The 18,353-nt window shown below is 40.3% G+C and overlaps 1 long non-coding RNA gene across 1 annotated transcript; it reads right to left on the bottom strand.

The window, feature by feature from the left end:
• Positions 1–1,185: 1,185 nt before the first annotated feature.
• On the bottom strand, positions 1,186–7,851 carry LOC120562773. The gene is made up of 4 exons (XR_005639832.1): positions 7,729–7,851; positions 7,375–7,424; positions 6,989–7,023; positions 1,186–1,933 (listed from the first exon to the last, which is right to left on the bottom strand). It is a non-coding gene; the product is annotated as an uncharacterized LOC120562773 (long non-coding RNA).
• Positions 7,852–18,353: the final 10,502 nt, after the last annotated feature.

Genomic DNA, 18,353 nt, shown 5'->3' with positions numbered 1-18,353 from the left:
TGCCCCAGTGTCATCAGACCCCATGCAGAGTCTGAGCACATCTCTGCTCTCTCTACCCTCTGCAGAGCCCATATTACAGCCTGCAACTCTGTTGTATGTACTGAACCCTCCTCAGACATCTCTTACATGTTATTATCCTCAAATCTGGGGTGGAAAATGCAAACCCTGACTACAGTTTTCAGGCCAAAACTGATTCTGAACCTAAGTTGATATTTGGGCCCGTGGTCTAAACTAGGGTTCTTCAACAACCTGCAGTGACTCTGAGGACCCTCTAGGGGCCCCGGGCCCTGTATTAATAAATAAGTAAAATTAGTGTAAATAAACAACTTGTTTCTTCTTTAAAGTACATGCTTCATTGTTTGAAGCACGTGGAGTTTAACTAAACTAGTACAACTAGTTAAATTTGAGGTACTTGTACTCAGAGGAAAATATTGGACTTTTACTCCACTACATTAATCTGACAACTGGAGACAGATGTGTTTTCTTTAAATAAGCAGAATATTGTACAGAGTTTGGTTGGTGGAGGAATTAGGAGGTTTTGGTAAGATTAAATTTGACATAAAAGATTTCCCAAAAACCAGAGGTAAGTAACTAAGTACATTTACCGAAGTACTGTATTTAAGAACAATATTTAAGGGTACTTGTACTTTACTTGAGTATTTCCAGGGCTTTTAGTCTACTGCACCACATTTATCAGTCACCAAACAAACTCTATGCAATTTTCAGAGAATTTAAGTAGCTCCACAAAATGTCTCATTTTCTTCATTCATTCATGGTTTTTACATTTCATCGCCCAATATTGGTACATAACTGTATCACTGTCATATTTAATGTTTTTGTTTATATATAATATTTAGTCTAACAAATATGAAAAGCAGCCTTGAAATAAAGCTAGGATGGGTATCACTTAATGTTGAGGTAATTGTACTTTACATGAGTTCTGCTCCTTACTACTTGTACTCCTCTACATCTCAGAGGGAAATATTGTACTTTTTACTCCACTATATTAATCTGACAGCTGGATAAATGTGTGTGGTTTCTTTCATTAAATATGTAGAAAATTGAACAGAGTTTGGTTGGTGAATCGGGAGGTTTTGGTAAGATTAGACTTGATGTGAAAGAAATCCCCAAAACCAGAGGTTTATGAATGAGTGAACATGACGGCATTAAAAACAGACCCAGAGATAAACTGTCAACATGTCTTTTATTGATCAAGTAGTAACAGATTACTATTATACATCAGGTTGTAACAGATTACTGGTTCATCAGGTAGTAATAGATTACTCTGATACATCAGGTTGTAACAGATTACTGGTTCATCAGGTAGTAATAGATTACTCTGATACATCAGGTACTGACAGATTACTCTGATACATCAGGTAGTAATAGGTTACTCTGGTTCATCAGGTAGTAACAGATTACTCTAATTCATTAATCCATTGGGAATTACCTCACCTTTTTCATAGTGAACAGGAACACCATTTTCACAACCGATTACAATTCTCCTGATGTCACTAGAGCCACGGCAGTCACAGTGGTTCTTCTGGTTGATATTGCAATCGCAATTAACAATTTTGAACCCACGAAGGCTGATTCTCAGATTTTGATTTTGATTTTGATTTTTATTTTGGTTTTGGTTTTGGTTTTGATTTTGATTTTGATTTCTTGGATACGACTCTCCTCTTTTAATATCCCAACAGACCCTTTGGACAACGCCATAAGTCGCACTGATGAAGGTGTTTCTCCCCTTACACCAATTGTCGGTTTTTCTGATGTGTTTCCTATTCAGCACGGCGTCACAGCGGTTACGATTCATTTTCTTCTTGATATGTTGTCTGTTAAACTTTTGAGCTGGAGTTTCTTGTCCATCCACAGAGAGCACGGCAGCACTGAGCAGCAGAACACCAGCAAATATAGAGATCTTCATGTTGATCTGGAAAAACAGAGTTATAAAAGCTGTTAAAGACTTTACTCTGACATATCTAACATCTCTTTATATTATCATATAAAAGCTGTTAGAGACTTTACTCTGACATATCTACCATCTCTTTATATTATCATATAAAAGCTGTTAGAGACTTTACTCTGACATATCTACCATCTCTTTATATTATCATATAAAAGCTGTTAAAGACTTTACTCTGACATATCTAACATCTCTTTATATTATCATATAAAAGCTGTTAGAGACTTTACTCAGAGATATCTACCATATTTTTATATTATCATATAAAAGCTGTTAGAGAATTTAGTCTAAGATGCTTATGTTTAACAGGAATTCCCTATCCCCAAACCCACCAGACTCCATGTAAATAATCAGGACTTTTAGCGTGTATAGAGCCAGCATATCTCCACCAGACTCCATGTAAATAATCAGGACTTTTAGCGTGTATAGAGCCAGCATATCTCCACCAGACTCCATGTAAATAATCAGGACTTTTAGTAAAGGTACTTTATTTGTCACATACACGTACATGTAGCGAAATTCATTATCTGCATTTAACCCATCCCTCAAGGGAGCAGTGGGCAGCCAATGATAGCGCCCGGGGACCAACTCCAGATCTTAGCCAGTGCCTTGATCAAGGGCACTGCCTGGAGAACCTAGTACATGTTTTTGATGGTGGGGGAAACCGGAGCACCCGGAGGAAACCCACCCAAACATGGGGAGAACATGCCAACTCCACACAGAAAGGCCCGGAACCACCTGGATTCGAACACAGAGTCTTCTTGCTGTGAGGCCACAGTGCTAACCATTGGGCCACCATGCTACCTATAGCGTGTATAGAGCCAGTACATTTCCACCAGACTCCATGTAAATAATCAGGACTTTTATCGTGTATAGAGCCAGCGTATCTCCACCAGACTCCATGTAAATAATCAGGGGTCTCATTTATAAACGTGGCGTACGCACAAAACGGGGCTGAAACGTGCGTACGCCACATCCCACGCAAAGGTTGTGATTTATAAAAAACAAACTTGACGGGAGAATGTGCGGTCCTCCACGCAAACTCTGAACCATGCGTACGCACATTATGGAGACAAAATAGGAATTGGCGACGCAGATGGTGAGGTGGTGAACTGAAGTCAGACTGCAAAAAGTAAATGGGAATAACTATAAGAGTAGAAAAAATTAAAATATTGATGCCTCGCACATTTTTTCACTCCATATCATCCACGTTACCATGAAGATTAAATCCAGCAGTGTTATTTGCGCTTGTACTCAGTGAAAACTGTTCCATGAACTGAAATCTTAAATAAAACTTTGTTCTTAATATTTAATCGGCGCTGTCTCGCCGTCACATTGTCCGCTACGGAGAACAGGAGGAGGAGATGGCCCGACTGCATGGAATACAGGATATCATCAAATACCCTAGTGTTAGATAAATGCACAACACAGTGTAAATAACTAAATATCTATCTTTAAAACTGTGCATATACTGTATCATCAAATGTCAAAGTCTGGAAATACAGCCGTTAAGCTCTCGCGCAATCGTTACGCTCTATGTCCTCGTTATCGGTCTAAAATGTAACACTGTTTATAACAAACCCTGCATGAAGAAAAGTGTGTTTGCCTATTACATTTTGATTTCAAATTGTATCTCGGGGTGGGGGATACCACTAGTTGTTGCTGTGATTTTAGCAAGGTGTTAACAATCACAAATTGTTGTAGACTAAACATATAAATACTGCGGTGAACCCGTGCGTAATGCTGCATGGCACTGCTGGCCCGGCAGGAGGACTGGAATGGAAGAATTAGGAGAAAAAGAGACTTCAGGGACCATGACGATGACTGGCTCATATGCCGATTTAAATTCCCTAATGTAGCTGTAATAGTAATATAGCTGTAATAGTAATATAGCTGCGCTCTTGGATCTATGTACTGAATTGGGTCCAGTAGAGAGGGCAACGCGCCGGAACCGTGCCATCCCGGTCCAAATACAGGTCCTCGCCACTCTGGGTGAAACCGGCTGTTTCAAGAGGGAAATGGCAGCCTTAGTTCTGTTAAATCTTATACTTCTGGTATATCGAAGCTGTCCCCGAGTGCCGTAATGCCTGCTGATTTGGAAGATTTTATTAATAAAGGTAGTCTATAGATCCGGTTTCCATACGCTGTGCGACAACAGGCCGAAATTATAATTCAATTGGCAGCAATTCCCGAGAGTCTGAGAGGATTTTTAAAGGTTTGTTTGTTTTCTCCGCCAGTCGTCATGATTCGGCATGTTTCGGTGTAACGAAGAACAACTGCCAGGGTCATTAACATACTGATCAGCATTCACCAGGTGCTTTACATTGACTATTTATGGTTAAAAATGGGCGTGTACAGGCGGGATAAGAGGCTGATCCACGTACGCACACTTGTAGTCAATCTGTGATTTATAAAGGGATCATTGCTTACAGGTGTGCGTACACACGGTTTTATAAATCTGACTTTTTTTCGGCGTACGCCAATTTGGGCTTTTGGGCGCACGTACACTTATAGTAAGGATCCTACGCACAGTTTTATAAATGAGACCCCTGGACTTTTAGCGTGTATAGAGCCAGCATATCTCCACCAGACTCCATGTAAATAATCAGAACTTTTAGCGTGTATAGAGCCAGCATATCTCCACCAGACTCCATGTAAATAATCAGAACTTTTAGCGTGTATAGAGCCAGCATATCTCCACCAGACTCCATGTAAATAATCAGGACTTTTAGCGTGTATAGAGCCAGCATATCTCCACCAGACTCCATGTAAATAATCAGAACTTTTAGCGTGTATAGAGCCAGCATATCTCCACCAGACTCCATGTAAATAATCAGGACTTTTAGCGTGTATAGAGCCAGCATATCTCCACATGTAAATGGGTGAATTAAGGGTTTATTTAAACCAAACCAGAGTGGTGATTGTTGGAACAGTGGAAAGACAAACCAAAACGGCTTTTGGTAGTTTTATTTATTTTCTGTCCACTTTGAATGAAGTGTGTTTTACGGAGTCTGCACTGTTGAGAGTACATAATGATATTGCCTTGTCTGTAGATGTCGGGAATCCTTCTGTTTTAGTGCTTTTAGATCTCACAGCAGCTTTTGACACAGTGGACCATGCAGTCCTCCTCTCTCGCCTTGAACATTGTGTAGGCATCAGAGGCTCTGCACTTAAATGGTTTAGCTCCTATTTGGCAAATAGGAGCTTTTCTGTCATGATTGGGGACCTCTCCTCGTCAGCTGCTCCTCTCTCTTGTGGGGTACCCCAGGGTTCCATTCTTGGCCCCATTCTGTTTTCTTTATACATGTTGCCTTTAGGGGCTATTATAGGAAAGCATAACCTGTCATTTCATTGTTACGCAGATGATTTGCAAATCTATTTGCCTATGAAAGCTAATGACAGTGTTGCACTACATTCCCTGCTTAGCTGTATCGCTGATATTAAGTTGTGGCTTTCAGAAAACTTTCTTAAATTGAATGAAGATAAAACAGAGTGTATTATTTTCAGTGCTTCAGCCCCGCAAGATGGTCCAGCTTTGAATCTGGGAGCTCTGGCATCCTACACTAGGTCATCTGTCAAAAACTTGGGGGTCACTTTTGATTGCAGCATGAAATTTGATAAACAGATCAGTAATGTTGTTAGAATGAGCTTTTTCCAGCTTCGTCTACTGGCTAAAGTTAAGCCTTTCCTGAACAGGCATGATCTAGAAAAGGCAATCCATGCTCTTATCAGTTCTAGATTGGATTACTGTAATGCTCTTTATGTTGGTTTGAATCAAACCTCCATCTCACGTCTTCAACTTGTACAAAATGCTGCTGCTCGCTTTTTAACAAATACACCTAGACGTGCACATATTACTCCCGTTCTCCACACTCTACATTGGCTCCCTGTGCGTTTTAGAATAGATTTTAAGATTTTGTTGTTTGCTTTTAAGGCCTTAAATGGTCTGGCCCCGGAGTATTTGTCTGAAATTTTAACTTTGCGGGAGCACAACCGGTCATTGCGTTCCTCAAATCAGCGAGTTTTAGAAGTGCCTAGGTCAAGGTATAAACGTTGGGGTGATCAGGCTTTTGCAGTTGCTGCCCCGAGACTCTGGAACAGGTTACCCCCTGATATTCGCACTATCACAGATGGAGCTCTTTTTAGGTCCAAACTCAAAACGTATCTGTTCTGTCTGGCCTTTAATACGTAGCAGTGGTATGACAATTTCATTCTTTTGTTTCTGTATAACCTTTTCTGATTTTACTGTTTTTTATGTTCATTCTTTCTATTGTATGACATGTGTTTCTGATGTGAAGCACTTTGGATACCTGCTGGTTTTGTAAAGTGCTATATAAATAAATTTTGATTGACGCTAAAAGTCCTGATTATTTACATGGAGTCTGGTGGAAATATGCTGGCTCTATACACGCTAAAAGTCCTGATTATTTACATGGAGTCTGGTGGAGATATGCTGGCTCTATACATGCTAAAAGTCCTGATTATTTACATGTAGTCTGGTGGAGATATGCTGGCTCTATACATGCTAAAAGTCCTGATTATTTATATGGAGTCTGGTGGAGATATGCTGACTCTATACACGCTAAAAGTCCTGATTATTTACATGGAGTCTGGTGGAGATATGCTGGCTCTATACACGTTAAAAGTCCTTATTATTTACATGGAGTCTGGTGGAGATATGCTGGCTCTATACACGCTAAAAGTCCTGATTATTTACATGGAGTCTGGTGGAGTTTGGTGATGGTGATTTCGGGGCTGTTTCATGTTAAACTAAAAGGATCTTACTCTTTAACTAAAAGGTCTATCTCTGTAGGGATCCATCCCATAATGTTGTCACACACTTAGAATAATAATCTGAGTCTGTCAGCAGCAACAACAGAACTTTTAGTTGACAGGGAACCAGATTTGGCTGTTTTCTATGAACTCTTTACCTAACATATGTTTTTAGTCATAAATAAACATTCTGATGTAGATAGAATACGGCAGAAAGAGAAATGTTTGAGACCATCAGTTAAAACTAACCTTCTGTGTTTTCGTCTTTGAAGCTGAAACAGAATCTAAATCAACCAGAGAAGTTAAATGTGTTAAAGACAGAATAATAATATAAATATATATAAATAAAAATAAAAAATTAAACTCCCAAAAAAGATTATAGTTATTACAATATAGTGTGTACACCATTCGATACCTGGAGACAGGATTAAATACATTTCATATACAGGTTCAGCAGATTTCTTTCTGTAGAAGAAATCCATAAAGTCCTGATGCAGCGAGATGAAGTTAGAAAGACAAACCAAAAAATGAAGTGAAAATATAAACAAACTTTTGAGTTTTCATCCTCGCGGCTGAACAGAATCAGAGAAGATTAAATGTGTTAAAGACAGAATAATAACATAAAGTATATTTACCTGAATGACAGGAGAGAGATGAGTTCTAGAGTCAGCAGCAGGAGAGATACCTGGAATATCACATGATAACAAACATACTATGTTACATCACAGTTAACTACGTTATTTCACATTTAACTTCAAGGTTCTTTAGAAAACAATCTAAAAAAGGTCAAACAAATGACTGTAATCATGTTAAAAAAAAGTCTAAAAAATTGTCAAAAAAAAAACAAAAGTTGAAAGAAAATTTAAAATGCAACCAAAATCTTAAATAAGTGACAAAAATGTTGGAAAAAAATAACAAAAAATCATCAAAAAAACGTTAGATGAGTAATTAAAAATTTTAAGTTGGAGAAGAGTCAGAGTTCATCTTACCAAAGTGTTGTTGGAGAAAGTTTCAGGTACGAAAGTCCAAAAATGTAGAAATGTAAAATCTAAACTGCTAAAAGTCTGAAGGTGAAGAAGAAGAAGAAGAGCAGAACTCTGACACGATGCAAATCTGAAGAATGTTCAGACAGAGAAATTTAATAATCAGCAGTCTTATATCCTCCCTCAGAGAGGGGTTGTCTCTGAAACAAACAGCTGAATATCATCTCCATATATGGTAAACAGACAACTCAACCTCCTGTTTCTCACAACTCGAGACGATCTTCTGATAAGAATCTTGCATCACACTTTATTTTACAGAACATTAATATGATGTAATAAGACCATTAGAAATGATGTGATCTTAACTAGACAGTAAATGAACAGTTATACTCTAATTAAACACCCAACACCTAAATTATGCTGTAACTAGTAGAATAATAAAACATAGTGTTGGATTCCCTTAGGGTACAGATTTGATCATTGGCAAATTATCAAAGATGTTTTATCAATATTAATAAAGTTATGAATATGGTTATTAATAACTCTATCAAATCGACAAAACGATCAAAACGGGGCACCACCCTGCAAGTCAGGGACCAATAATCAAACTGTGGATCAGTCTCATTTCTGTGTAAATCCTTTCAAAAGGAAATAAAGGAAGGGGTGAATCCGAGCAACGGACCTGATCTACCAGCAATTGTTACAACCAGTACACAAATAATCACAAGCAACTGCTAATTAAGTATAATAAGATTTATTAACGTCACAATTATCAGTAGCTAAACAATAATCCTTCAATAATAAACTCATATACCTTTTTATATCACAACCAAAAACAAAGCAAAAACAAAAGCAGCATGGACACGTTTGTGTCCGTGTGTGTGTGTGTGTGTGTGTGGGTGAGCAAAGGAGGATGGGCGGTGTCAAAATGTATTCCTAACACAAAAACCAAACTGGCTGCTCCTGTGAGCTGCACGAAACTATTTAGCCTCAAGAGGGCGGTAGTGGTGCTGCGTGCACGGGGAGGAGCTGAAGAAGCCAAGGGGGTTGCTAGGCAACACGCACGCTTAGCCTAGTATGCTAAGTCATGTGTTAGCTCTGTACAAGGTGATACCGACTCCACGTGTGAAGCTAGCCTACCGCGTTAGCTCGGGAGCTAATGCGGCTAGTCTGTGTCGTGTGTGTGTGTGTTAGTAAAAGAAGAAAGAGGAGAAGAGTAAAGAAAAGAGGCACTATGATCTCAGTTATTGATAATGACCCAGTTCCCCTCAGCTACTCAGGTCTGGGCTAACGTTTAGTTAGGACAGCCTGAGACTTCTGGGTGAATCCGAGCAACGGACCTGATCTACCAGCAATTGTTACAACCAGTACACAAATAATCACAAGCAACTGCTAATTAAGTATAATAAGATTTATTAACGTCATAATTATCAGTAGCTAAACAATAATCCTTCAATAACTCTCTTTTAAAATAAACTCATATACCTTTTTAAAAAAAAAAAAAAAAAAAAAAAAAAAAAAAACCCCCCCTTTTTTGTCTCGTGTGTGTGTGTGTGTGTGTGTGTGTGTGTGTGTGAGCGAAGGAGGATGGGCGGTGTCAAAATGTATTCCTAACACAAAACCAAACTGGCTGCTCCTGTGAGCTGCACAAACTATTTAGCCTCAAGAGGGCGGTAGTGGTGCTGCGCCCGGGGAGGAGCTGAAGAAGCCAAGGGGGTTGCTAGGCAACACGCACGCTTAGCCTAGTATGCTAAGTCATGTGTTAGCTCTGTACAAGGTGATACCGAACCCATCGCGTGAAGCTAGCCTACGCGCTCGCTGCGGAGCTCGGAGCCACGGGCTAGTCTGTGTCGTGTGTGTGTTAGTAAAAGAAGAAAGAGGAGAAGAGTAAAGAAAAGAGGCACTATGATCTCAGTTATTGATAATGACCCAGTTCCCCTCAGCTACTCAGGTCTGGGCTAACGTTTAGTTAGGACAGCCTGAGACTTCTGGTTTTGCTGAGGAAAACGTCACTATAACCACTCCAGTGGCTCACAGCTGATTTTAGCGATTCTATCGCAGACAGTAATTAAAACTCCTGAAAGGAGTTATTTACAGCAGGTAGCAATTACGGTTTTAACCCAGCTACTTAACACAACATGAATCAAACAGTATAATGATTGGTTATACATTCACAGCAACAGATTAATAATCACATATGGATCAGTTCATGATTAAATCAGATCACCTTAATGGCAACAAGTGGTAGCGAACCCTTTGCTCATTAATAAACACACTACTTATCTCTGCCCAGACGTAAGCCTCCTTACGGGTGTGTTCAGTCCATTTATTCCTGTCCATAGATTCCACAGAAATGAAACAGCGCGGGTCTCGGGCTCTCGTCAGAGCACTGAGAAACTTCCCTCCAAAAAGGCAGCGAGGGGGGGAAAGTTTGGTCGACTTTGAGAAGAAAAACGTTGTTTCCTTCTCACTGCAGTTATGAAAAACACTGGTGCGTTTTTCAAGGATCCACCGAAATAAAATTCCCTTTTCTCCAGAAATTGGAAGTTGAGCACAAAGCGCTTGCGTGCTCCCCTAGGGTCAGGTTATTTATAAGATTCCTTTGTCTTGGCCACATGTTCCTTTGTCTCTGAGCACATCTGTGTCCTGTATACAGAGATCAGTTTAATTTGAGGCCTTTTGGTTAAAATCAGATTTAACCAGCTTCTTGGTCCCCAACAATAGTAAACATTACTTTGTATCTAATGAAAAAAAACTAGACAAACAGCTTTGTACTCTAATTAGATACCAAACACATACATTATGCTCTAACTAGAAACTGCACATATTGCCGTATTTAACCCAAAATATACTATACTTTTTTACTGTTATGTAAACAAATAAACTTTATTGTTAGGAGCAGCAGACAGCTGACAGCACCTGGGGACAGCACCAGGGTCCTTCTCAGGGACCCTCTGACATGTGGCGGAGTCTGGGACTGAACCAGCCAAAACATGATGGTAGCTGAAGGAAAACTGCATGTGATCTTCATAAAGTGTGCTGGTCTCTTTAGAGGAAACTTCTTGGTACCCAGACAACCATTGTCATTCAGATATCTTGGGTTCAGAGGTCAACAAACCTCTAAACCTAAACTTAACCCTTTTTAATACCAAGTTTTTCCCTCTACAAGATTTAGCCCAAATTTAGAGTGTTATTTGACCTCCCTCCAAACCAGCTATAGCATGACATGGTTGGAACTAAATGGAATCCTTAATATCATATGATTCCTATCTCCACTTTATTCCCTTCTTTCTGGCTTTAAAGCAGAGCTCGCTACAGCTTCTGAAAGACAGTAAAGTCGAGCTAAAAGATTCAGGGAGCCCCAGGAGCTCCGCCCCCTGTCAGGTACCAAAGCTGGAGCTTGGGGAGGGATTTCCATCTTACCAACTCATGCTACGTAATTGAGTAGTAGTACCCAGGTCGCAACTTGTGGTGATGGGGTGACCACTCTACCTGTGAGTCAGATGCAGAACATACGTGGTTTATAGTTAAGATACGCTAAATTTGGGTTTGTCTATATCGACCACGTTTCATTTCTGGGATTGCTCCGGTGCTGCCAGATGTCCCTCATTTCCCCCGGATGTCCGTCCCCTTCCTCTGTCTCTGTGTTGGGGTTCTAACCTCTGGTGGATCTGTGAGGACTATGGTTAACTGCTCCTCAGATCTCTGCAGGGTAAATCCAGACAGCTAGCTAGACTATCTGTCCAATCTGAGTTTTCTGTTGCACGACTAAAACTCCGTCCGGAGCTCAGCACCACCCCAAGAAACCAGAGCACGTTTTTCTCCCATCCCAGAATGCTGTGTGGACTAGTCAGACCTTCCTCCGCAGCACTGTGGAGGAATGCCAGACTACATTCGGGTGAACCGAGGCGACCCTGTTTTGACTAAGAAGAAACTGTTGTGATGAAATATGTCGAAAGTGTGTTGTAATGCAGCTGAAAGTTGTGTCTCATGTTTAGGAACAATATTGGCACAGTTAGTCTGCTGTGAATCGGATATAATCTTATCTAGACGTGTCAGACAACTCAAGTTCCTATTTCTCAGAACTAGACTGTCTTGTTTTTCTGATTAGAATCTTCTTGTGTCATTGCTCCCCATGTTTCCATCCACACGTATTCATGCATATTAAGTAATATTGAATGAAAATGACTTATGGAAACAGTCACATTCAATTGAAATTGATGAATATCTACACAAGGGATGTGTCTGCATCATAGCGATGTTTTGATAGTGTTGTTGTATTATAGCTTATTATTGATATATGGACTGTTTTGTAAATGGACTGTTTTTTTATATAGCGCTTTTCTAGTCTTAACGACTACTCAAAGCGCTTTAACATAGTACAGGAACCACTCACCATTCACACACATTCAGACACTGTGGCCGAGGCTGCCATACACAGCCGCACCGGTATATATGATTATACATCATTGATATCTTGCTTTCAGCTGGCACATAAGCACTATTACAACTTGGCCAATATTAAGCAATATGCAATACTGACAGATAGTGTTTAAAATAGTTTTGGCAGTAAACATCTTAAAATACTGGAGAGAGTCGTCTCCCCAGACTCCAAGTTCACATTGGCTACCAGGTTGAGACCGTAGCATCCAACAATGTTGCTAGATGCTAGTCTCACATAGCCAGACATTACTCCACAGCTCAGCGGAGTAGCTAACGTTAGATGCTAGTCTCACATAGCCAGACATACTTCACAGCTCAGCGGAGTAGCTAACGTTAGATGCTAGTCTCACATAGCCAGACATTACTTCACAGCTCAGCGGAGAAGCTAACGTTAGATGCTAGTCTCACATAGCCAGACATTACTTCACAGCTCAGCGGAGTAGCTAACATTAGATGCTAGTCTCACATAGTCAGTCATTACTCCACAGCTCAGCGGAGTAGCTAACGTTAGATGCCGACTATATTGACAGCGATAGAAGCCCCTGCTCACACGGAGCTCTGTACCCGACGGACAGGCACACTTCCTCGGCTTAGAATTGTGGTGAGAACTGCTAAAAACACAACAACCTCGCAGTCCTCTCCACCAGACTGAACACACTTTATTGGATTAGAATTACGGCAACAATCGGTAAACACACTGCAAACTCACGGCCCTCTCTTCCTGACTTACAGCCAACCTCTCTTGGCTTAAAATAATTCACCGTTGTCGGCTATGGACGCTGAACAGGCTACACGTTGTAAACAGCCATGGCCTGCTTGCCTGGTCCACCCGGTAATGTTAGCAGTTAGCAGGGTTAGCATGGCGGCGTTAGCCAGGACCAGTCGGTATCACTTTCAAGGCCATGTCTCAATTGTTTTTGCGAGTAACCAACTCGGGTACTCTAGCTACAGTATATAATTCAACGAAGAACTAGCATAAAGCTAATCCTTAGCTACCTGTACAGGAGGAAATTAGCCAACTTGTTGTCCTTTTGGGCTCTAAGCTGTCTCCATCTTTGAAATACATCTCCAATATTTACCCAGGGTTTGTTACGTCTCACTCAACTGTTAGAAACATGCCGTTTTTTTTTAGGTCGGGTAGAATCTATCTCCGTTGATCCTGTTTGTTTGTTTCATGGCTGTACTACCGTTACAGCTGTAGCGTGCTGGGATTACGTGTTTACAGGTTAGGGCTGGCTGTCGAACTGGGCCATTGATAAAAACACACAGATCAAAACATGAACACACACATTACGTCATGGAACGGAGCTTTCAAAAGGAGAAGATACTCGCATTGTTGTATGTGTGTGTGTGTGTGTGTCTGTGTGTGTGTGTATTTGTGTTTATGTAAGTGTATGTGTGTGTGTGTATGCATAATGTGTGTGTGTGTGTGTGTGTGTGTATGTGTGTGTGTGTATGTGTGTGTGTGTGTGTGTGTGTGTGTGTGTGTATGCATACGTGTGTGTGTATGTGTGTGTGTGTGTGTGTGTGTGTGTGTGTGTGTGTGTACTGGCTTAAGCATAGCTGTCAGAAAAGATAGTATTTCAACTTAGCATGTTTCCTTAATATCTGATGATGCATTGGGGTCATTTTTTCATTCATTACAGTAAATATATTACATATTGGACTTTTAATCATTTGTAGGTAGATGGCACAATACATTTTGGCTAGCAAACTGTGTTCACAAATATCAGCTTGAATGTTGTGCGATTCAGTGTGAAAATGAATGGACACACTTTAAAGGGGTGATAGAATGCAAAACTGATTTTACCTTGTCATAGTTGAATAATGACAGTTTAGTGGGTAACTAGGACATGCATAGAACCTCTAAATCCCATTGACACCTCTTTCCTCTGCAAATCTCACTATTTGAAACTGCCTCTGAAAACGGGCGAATCTCAACGAGCCGCAATAGTTGACGTCAACTATTGCGGCTCCTCCTCATTTGTTACTAGTCTCTCTCTTTGTCACGCCCCAACATTTACATAGGCTACACAACTGACCTAAGATCAGTCTTCTGAATCTAGGTCGTGCAGATCTCAGAAATTGTTCAGAATTGTACATTGTTCATCTGCTATTTTACCATTAAATTCACTTCTGAGACTTTTTTATGCGACAAATCAACAATGTAGAGGTCAAATATGGGCCGTTTTATGAAAATTGATGGCTAATTGCAAATTTTGTCTAACTGTGTGTCTGAGTTCAGTGCCGGTGCTGCCTGTGTAGCTGCCTCGCCGCCTGGCCTGCCTCCCTTCACAGACCCCAGGCTGCTGTGGGCTCGATTGAGCTCCGTTACGTCTGGCAACCCACAGCACTCCATACCCGCGCAAAGTCACCGTTTTGGGCTAATGGACTACGAAACGCCGCTGCTCTGACAGAGCTCCTCTTCCTGCTAGCTAAATGCCCGGTATGTGTGAGTGAGAGCGCGGTCAGCGAGCTTGTTACACCAGCAATCTGTTACCACAGGTTCCAGTTAATCTTTTAATGTGTGTAATTATAATGTGTTGAGTTATTTAAAAAAACAATTGGGGAAATAAATGCTGCTTGTCCGTGAGTCTCATTGATAGAGCCTGCGGCTGGATGGAGCTCTATCAATGAGAGCTAGCTAGCCTCCTCTTAGAATTCCTCTGGAATTCACAAATATTCATTAACTTGAAATCTGACACAGTTGTTAGCTTTAACATTTAGTTAGATGTTGTATACGTGGCGTGACGAAATTAAAACTGTAAATATACTCGAATTACGCCGAAAAGGAAGCTAGCTATACGTGATTTGTAGCTAGGATTGAAGGGACAGTCACAGTTAACGAAACACATAGCTAGTCTTCACAAATATTAAATTGAAATCGGACACCGTTGTTAGGTTTATAATACATATAGTTAGATTTTGTGTAAGTGGCGTGATGAAATTCAAACTGTAAATATACTCGAATTAAGGCGAAAAGGAAGCTAACTATCCGTGGTTTGTAGCTACACATAGCTAGGATTGAAGGGACAGTCATAGCTAACGAAACACTTTGTCTTCACAAATATTAACTTGAAATCGGACACTGTTGTTAGCTTAATAAGACATTTAGTTAGATTTTGTATAAGTGGCGTGACATGTGTGTAACATGTGGTAACAGATTGCTGGTGTAACAAGCTCGCTGACCGCGCTTTCACTCTCACACAACAGGCCATTTAGCTAGCAGGAAGAGGGGAGTTGAAGGCACTGGAGCTCAGTCAGAGCAGCGGTGTTGGTAGTCCCTGCTGTGGGCTGCAGCCGTGACGGAGCTCCAAGTACCTCATAGCAGGCCGGGGTCTGTGAAGGAAGGCAGGCCGGGCGGCGAGACAGCACCGGCGGCTGAACTCCGACACACAGTCTTACCAAATTTGCAATTAGCCATCAATTTCCGTAGAACGGCCCATATTTGAGCTTTATATAGTTGATTTCTCGCTTTAAAAAGTCCCAGAAGTGAATTTAATAACGAAATAGCCCGACAAACAATGTATAACTTTGCAGTGTCTGAAATATGAGCGTCTCCTATGTGTTTCTATGTAGTTTGCTCAAACCAATCAGCACGTAGCTCATTCTGAATATTCATTAGCATACCATATTTGGAAGAAAAGCTCTTGTTCCAAATAGAGCCATATTCACAGGGTAGTTAAGGGCTTAATAAAATATCATTCGGGCAATTTTCAGCCCAACCAATGTTACATACCCCATTAGGAGACCTTAAGGAACAGTGTAAAATACCCTATATAATCATTCTATCACCCCTTTAAAATATCTCCAATCTATTCCACATACAATTTTTATTCGTAATAGTTTCTGGTATTCTAGATAAACTTACATTCATTGATTACTATTATTAGATTTATTTAAATAGTTTCAGTACTATTGTACATGTATTTTATCACACGGAGTCTTGAGCTGTCACAAAGTAATCTTGTTGTGCTACACAATGACAATAAAGTACTTGAACTTTTAGCCGGGGCTTCAGAGCAGAGCACTGTCGCGTCTAGGGACGCAGGCTTGGACCCAAAAGTGCTGAAGATTAGTGGAAGATTAGAAGATGTATTAAAGAAGAGGGCTTACAACAAAGAAGCCCAAGATTACTGTTAAGTTTAGGCGAGAAAAGTGAGCATTAACAAAGTTAAGTTTAGGCACCAAAACGACTAGTTAAGTTTAGGAAAAAGGTGGGGGTTGGGATTTAAACACTCCTAGGGAACACGCATCTCCTGGTTAAAAGTCAAATCTTTAGTTTTCCCCGACATCCTTCCCCTCTCCTTTTTCTTACTACATACAGGTAGCTCAATGTGGTGCAAACAGCAGAAAGAACCTTGTAAATCATACAACTTACAGTGCTTAACTTTTCGTAGCTTTTCGAAACATATGGTTGATGAGAAAAGGCTGATTTTTATTGTATAAATTCTCACCTACAACGTGTGAGAAGAAAAACGTTGACAGTGTGATGTAATGCAGCTGAAAGTTTGTCTAAAAAAACTCATATTGAGGAACAGTATTGACACAGTCACTCTCCTGTGAATCTGATAAATCTTACCAGAATGTGCCAAACAACTGAAGTTCCTGTTTGCTAAAACCAGGCAGGAACAGAACCACCTGACTGCTGCTTTCTCCTACTGACTGCTTCTCTCTCCTACTGACTGCTGCTCTCTCCTACTGACTGCTACTCTCTCCTACTGACTGCTACTCTCTCCTACTGACTGCTGTTCTCTCCTACTGACTGCTGTTCTTTCCTACTTACTGCTACTCTCTCCTACTGACTGCTACTCTCCCCTACTGACTGCTACTCTCTCCTACTGACTGAGAATCACATCCAGAGACGGACATGTAGACTTTATTAACATGCTTTTATTTAAAAAAAGTCAAATATCTTTGTCTGTATTACTGCACGTCTAATATAGTCATCTCACTTACAGTCTGGTCGACATAAAGCCCTAAAATAGTTCCATATCATCAGAGAGTTGAGCAAATGAAGCAAAACAAAGATAACATCTGAAGAGCCCTGTTTTAGACCATATGTGTTAAACTCGAGGCCTGCGGTCCGAACCCGGGCCCTCGCAGGTTTTGATCCGTTTTGATTTAGTCAAAACATACTCATTTAGGCTGAATATAAGCAATATATATTTCCCTCTGAGATGTAGTGGAGTAGAAGTAGAAAGGAGCAGAACATCAAAATACTCAAGGAAAGTACAAGTACCCCTAAATGTATCGGCTACTTAACTCACAGGAACTCTTTGTTGTTACATAGCCGGACTACTTTATGAATGAGTGAATGTGACGACATTAAAAACAGACCCAGAGTTAAACTGTCAACATGTGTTTTATTCAACAGGTAGTAATAGATTACTCTAATTCATCAGGTAGTAATAGATTACTCTAATTCATCAGGTAGTAATAGATTACTCTGATTCATCAGGTAGTAATAGATTACTCTGATTCATCAGGTAGTAACAGACTACTCTGGTTCATCAGGTAGTAATAGATTACTCTGGTTCATCAGGTAGTAACAGATTACTCTGATTCATCAGGTAGTAATAGATTACTCTGATTCATCAGGTAGTAATAGATTACTCTGATTCATCAGGTAGTAACAGATTACTCTGATTCATCAGGTAGTAATAGATTACTCTGATTCATCAGGTAGTAACAGATTACTCTGATTCATCAGGTAGTAATAGATTACTCTGGTTCATCAGGTAGTAACAGATTACTCTGATTGATCAGGTGATAATTACTGAGGAATAACCCTTTTAAGGTGAATAGGATTGAGCCCTTTACAAATAACTACAATTCTCCCGTAGCCAGTCGCACCAGTATAATCACACGGAAACGGCTTTCTGTCTGTAGTGGTGCAATCAACAACAGGGAAAGAGTATAAGGTTGTTCTTTCTGTTTCTCTGCCTTCATTATTCCTACAGGCAGCTTTGACCCTCTTATTATTCCTTACGATGAAGGTATTGAAGTGCTTACAGTTCATGCTGTTAGTTTCTTTCATCTTTTTGGCATTCATTGTACCGTTACATTCATCAGGATTCATCTCCGAGACGATATGCTTAAATTCAAATAATGAATAGTGAGCATCTGCAGTTTCTGGTCCCAGGAAAAGCAGAGCAGCAGAGAGCAGCAGAACACTGGCAAATATA

Source organism: Perca fluviatilis, chromosome 7 (assembly GCF_010015445.1).
Source record: "Perca fluviatilis chromosome 7, GENO_Pfluv_1.0, whole genome shotgun sequence".
NCBI classification, from domain to species: domain Eukaryota; kingdom Metazoa; phylum Chordata; class Actinopteri; order Perciformes; family Percidae; genus Perca; species Perca fluviatilis.
This window is presented reverse-complemented; position numbering and strand designations above follow the sequence as displayed.